This window comes from Nelumbo nucifera, chromosome 6 (genome assembly GCF_055504915.1).
Source record: "Nelumbo nucifera cultivar China Antique chromosome 6, China Antique-T2T, whole genome shotgun sequence".
NCBI lineage: Eukaryota > Viridiplantae > Streptophyta > Magnoliopsida > Proteales > Nelumbonaceae > Nelumbo > Nelumbo nucifera.
In genome coordinates this window covers 61,696,673-61,702,672 of record NC_142654.1, presented here as the reverse complement: position 1 = coordinate 61,702,672, position 6,000 = coordinate 61,696,673, and positions in this window count along the sequence as shown.

Here is a 6,000-nt window from a genome sequence, read left to right as displayed (position 1 = left end):
GAAAAAAAATAAAGACAATCACTTCAGTGAGGCAAGGTTGCTTTTGGTTATAGTCCTTGGTGCCAACTACGTTGAGGGGAACCATCACAATAACCCTTACACAATGGTCCTTTGTAGAGGAGAGAAGAAGAAAACTAAGGTGAAATTTGTTGATCAAACTTGGACTTGGTTTTATGAGTCTTCATTCCAATTGAATAGTTAAACATAGCTTAGTAATTGATAATATTTGTTGACTTTAAGATTGTTAACTTAGTTTATCAAATGATTCAACCATTATATAAAAGTAATCTCAACCAATCTAATCAAGTCAGCATTGTTGCAAAGAAACTTTGGAGGAATTTGACATTTGTTTGTGAAAATTTTAGGCGATTGGTTCTTGGCATTTCAAATGTTATTCAGGTGTACCAAAGCCAATGTTGATTTTTAATTCTATGTCCCTTGCACAGCTTTACATATCCCCATGATCTTTTCTAACTTAGAATAAATGGAATGTGTTTTTTGTCAATGGAAACAAACATAACAGATCTATAAAACCTAATTAAAATAGCTTTCTAATATCTAATAATCCATGCCTACTATTTTTAATTCCCACACCAATGTAATATTTTGATTTAAACTTCAAACCATCTATTCTTTTTCTTTCTAATTTTCTAAATTTTTAATTATCAAAAAAGTTATATGATTAATCACTAGGAGATAAACAGACATTCGAATTACACTTCCATAATATTATCCTTATGCAATGTTTAGCTTTTTCATTGTTATGCTTCTATTATGTGGTTGTCCTCTCCCCTTGTAATCTAGCAAGGTGTTGTGAGGGAGAGGAACAACCACATTTTCAAAGGCAAAGTGTTGTAGGTGGAGGTTGTGATACACAAAGCAGAGAGGTTACTAGCAAATTGGGCTTCTCTAAAGGAGTTAAGTGGGGTCAATTTATTGATCACGAGCCTAGTTGATTTTTGTCATTTTCTTTTTGTATATACTATGTATAGCACACATGGGTGCCTCCCTAATCTTATTGCTATGTTCGGTTTGAGTACAAAGTACATTTGAGAAGTGGTTTCTTAGGTTCATATTTTATGCTTGGGCAAGTTCTTTAGCATCTCTGTGTGCCCCAATTGTTCTTTTATTTATTTATTTATTTATTTTATATTGTCGGATTTAATATATGACTTATTGATTGGCAATAATGACTTACAAGACATGTTATTTCTTTCTTATGTATTAACATATCCATTATGAAGCCCTTAAGCTACCATTTCTTCCTACTTCCAACGTTAGGACATTATGAAATGTAAGTAATGGGAGTAGAATACAAAACCTGTTGAATGTAAACTTTAAACCCAAGGTGTGACCAAATATTGTCAAATTCCCACTATTGGTTTCACAACAAGACTAGATGGGGCAATAAATGGCATGGTTGACATTTTCTTTATTTGTAACAAAATTAGACTCAGACACCATATTATAATTGTCCATGTTTGAGAAAGAGAAATAGCATATGGTGTGAGAGGAGGCTTTGGTCAAGAAACAACCAATTATGAAAGGGATGGTTGGAGAAGAAAATCATTCGGCACAAAACATTAAACAACCAGGAAAAACCGAAGGTAACCAAGAGAAGCATGTAAACACAATTGGATAGGCATAATCCAATCTGGCTATGCCTCATGAGCTTGATTGCAATCAAAAAGAATTCTTGAAGCAGCGTGGATCTTGTTTTATTCACTGCTGGTCTTAAAGGTTTGCATGCTAATTATTTGTTCCTTTGATCACTTGTGTTTTTTCCCTTTAATTTCCTTAAACATTTCTTATCACCTTTTTGTTCTTGTTTGTATGATGAGAAATTCACCTATTCATCTTTACATAAAATTGTAGTTCCTTGTTACATGGTTCTATGCTTCTTAATTCACATAATTCTTCTTAAACAATGAAATCTCATGAGGCTTAAACATCGTGCAATATTCTTTTATGTCATATGCTACTGTGAACATCATTGTTTATTTCTTTTTTCCTTTTCCTTTTCCTTAGAAGTTAGATTTCATCATTTTAGATGTTAACTGGTAATATCATGTGATGATTCTTTAATTCTCCATTCTAAATGTACATTTCCATGGAATCAATTACTATGAATGTCATATAATAACAAATTTTTCAGGTGCCTAGAAAGACTGCTCAGGAATGTTTTGATAAAGTCCACTCCGACCTTGTTACCCCACCTCAACCCCCATCCTGTTCAAGGATATTTCTCATGGGACGTTTCTCACACTTCTGGTAAACTTCTGGAACCACTGAACTCAATGTTAAAAGAAGGAAGAGCAAGGGGAAGAGATACCATGCACAGAAAACTATGAGACATTTAGTAATCACTATTTGATAGGCTAAGGCCATTTCTCATTCTTCTGGAAGTAAACTTTTGGAACCACTGGACTCAATGTTAAAAGAAGGAAGAGCAAACATAATAGATACCATGCACAAAAAAACTGTGAGACATTTAGTAAGCACTATCTGATAAACCAAGGCCATTTCTCATACTTTTGGAACCACTGAACTCGGTGTTAAAAGAAGGAAGAACAAGCAGAAGAGACGCCATGCACAGAAAACTGTGAGACATTTAGTAAGCATTATGTGATAGACCAAGGTTGTGAAGCAGATTTGTTCTTGGTTCTTGAGACCCCCACGAGTTTAGGAAACAAGTACATTTGGCAAAAGGAAGTAAAGAAGTTGGGCCAACCCAAGACTAACCAAAATCTAACCCGATCCTAACACAACCCGAAGTTTTAGGGTTGGGGGTTTCAATAACTCGGTGTGGGTTAGGATTGACCTCAATCCAATCTAACCTGTTGTTGACACAAATTTAATGTATTTGATTAACACAAAATACGAAGACAAATTATAAAATAAAATTTTTCATAAAGAAAATACAAAGGATGAAACTCTCTTTGGTTCTGCTTGATGACGTGAGAAACCTCTGATTAATGGTCGAATTCGATAAAGACGTCCGTTGACATGTTTCTCGTATTTTCTAAAGTGTTGTACATTTCCTTGACTTTGTTGCTTTTGAAGAACTGATGTATATTTCTTCATTTTGGACTCCGCACTTGATTGACTGTGAATAATGCTTATCTAAGGAATTTTTTACTACGGCTTGATCTTTTTGGGAGAACTTGAATCCATGTGTGAAGTTTCTTCCCTTCTTTCTTCTTTCTTGAACTTTAAGTAAAGTTGGAATTAGCAAGAGTTTGTGATTGCTTTCAATTTTCAATTGTTGGCATGAGATTGTGAGAACTCTCAAATGTGTAAGTATGATTGTCAAGAGAGAGAGAGAGAGAGAGCTTTCTTCCTAAGCAAGGTTATTTTATAGCCTAGGATTAGGGATGTCGTGTTATATTATATAGGAGTTAGTAGTCTTGCCAATGGAACCATCCTATTAAAATAAGACATGAGCCTAATTGCTCTTGGTACATTTGAATCCTTGGGCCATAGGCCATGTTTACATAGACTTGGGCCCTAGGCTCATGGAGGCCCATATTAATTTGGGAGGGCTAACATGTAAATTAAACCCACTTATTTGGCTTAGAAATTCACACGTTTACACCTTTACTTGCTTGCACCCCTATTCCCAACCATTTTAGAATTTTATAGTTTTTATTTCAATTTTAAAAATAAGAAGTTAAATATTGGGTTCTTTAAACTCATCCACAACTAATCAAACTCACACACAACCAATTCAGTTAAGAGACAAAATGACATTTTTTTTAACACTAGTTTGTGCATCACATGGGTCCCTTCTAATATATTCTAGAATGCAATTGTCCATGTCACCCTACTCCTCTTGCATCCTTATCCCCTTCAAATTTTGTACCTTTTTATTTAAAAAAAATAAAAAAATAAGATACTAGCTAATGACAACCGTTTCAATTTCCCTTTTATTTTGAAACATGTAAGTGGTGTTCAGAATTGTGGCTCAACCACGATATATTGCAGGTTGAAGCACGCCATGTTTTCTCTGAGTGTTTGGTTGCATTGTGATGTGGACCAAACCACAATATATTGTGGAACAGCCCACACCACATGGTAAAATATCGTCCATGGCAATTTCTTGTGGACAGGTTCATGCTACCGTGGACATTTATTTCTAGATTGATCCCATGCTTCACATTACTCTCAAATAATGTGTTTTACCCTAAAACCACACATGTGTTTTATCCTAATTATTAATAATATTATTTTATTAATTACTGTTTCTAGATTGATCCCATACAACATGTGTTTTAATTATTATTATTATTATTATTATTATTATTATTATTATTAATGGTTTCAACATGTGTTTTAATCATGGTTTCAAAATCAGACCAGATAGGATGGTCGGACTAGAAAACCTAGGAACCAGTCAGTTTCACTCTAAAAGGCTAAAACCACTTTTTGGCCAAAAATCGTTGATTTGGTCAACGACCTGCTGACTTGAGTGGTTGAACCGTTGATATAGACAACAATTTTGGTCAACGACCCGCTAAGTTAGAGCAGGTTGCCCATTTGAACTAGACAGTTGGACTGTTCAACCCGGGAACCAGTCCTAGAACGATTCCCTATCCAATTCAGTTTTAAAAACTCATCTACAATACAGAACACCCCCGTAATCACACCCTATAAAATATAAAACATGATTATCTTTCACATGGGCTCTTCTAGTTTGTAGAAAAGATGGTTGGTTTGTTTTGTTGATTGCGGAGCAGTTGTCATAATGGTTGAAGTTGTTAACCAAAACAACTTTTGTATTTTTAGTGGGTAAAATGATTAAGGCCCTGTTTGAGGATTAAGATGTTAAAAGAAGTACTTGTTGTACAAGTACTTAGAAGTACTTATTTTAACAACCACTTAAGACTGTTTAGTGGTCCATTTGTCAAATCACTTATTGGGGTGGGGATGTTTGGTAAGCTACTTTCCTTATAAGTGCATATATTGACACAAATGACAATTTTAACCCTCACTTCACTCATACATATATACAATGTTTTTCACATATTATACTATACATTTCAATGAAAAACACCACATCATGACAATTAAGAGCCCACGTGGACCTATACGTGAAATGCCATGTAGACCCAAATAACAACAATAACAACAAATAATAACAAATAAATAATAATAATAATAATAATAATAATAATAATAATAATAATAATAATAATAATAATAACAATAATAATAATAAATAATGAATAATGTTGATAAATAACAATAATAATAATTTAACAAATATTGAATAGGATAATATTATTAAAAAAAACACAAAACAAATCACCAACACCAATGAGAATTTAAAGAAAAATAAAATAGGATAATATTAAGTATACATGTTAATAATAAATCAAAAAATGAAATTTTGATTATTTAAGAAAATATAGAAAAAACATCAATATCCTGTTTAAAAAAAATAAAATGGGATAATGAAACAAATTAAAATTTGGATTATTCAAAAAAAATCACAAAAAATATCACCAATACCAATGAGAATTTAAAGAAAAATAAAATAAAACATCACAAATATTTTGGATTTAATGAAAAATTAATCAGAAGTTAAAAAAAAATAAAACCATCACAAATATTCAAACATCAAAATGCAATCAAATATTCATCCAACTTCAGCAATTTTTTTTGCATGATTTTTAACAAAAAAAATTGGATTTCTCATATATGAAACCAAAATAGGACAAATAATCATACAAAAAAACCAAAAAAAAAAAACACCAAACATGGAGGGGAGGAGTTGGCAAACTAACCTCCTTGTCATCAGTGGCTGGACGGTAAGATTGTCGCCGTTAAACTCTTTCAAATTGCAAATCTGCGAACACATCAAATAGGGGAGTTTCAAGTTTAAGAAAACCCAAGAAAATGGCTTAGTATAAAGAAAAACTTTACAAAATGTAAGAAAATGGCAAAACGACAAGTCCTCTGACCATTTTTCCTCATCGTCGATCGTTGCCGGTGGACCTG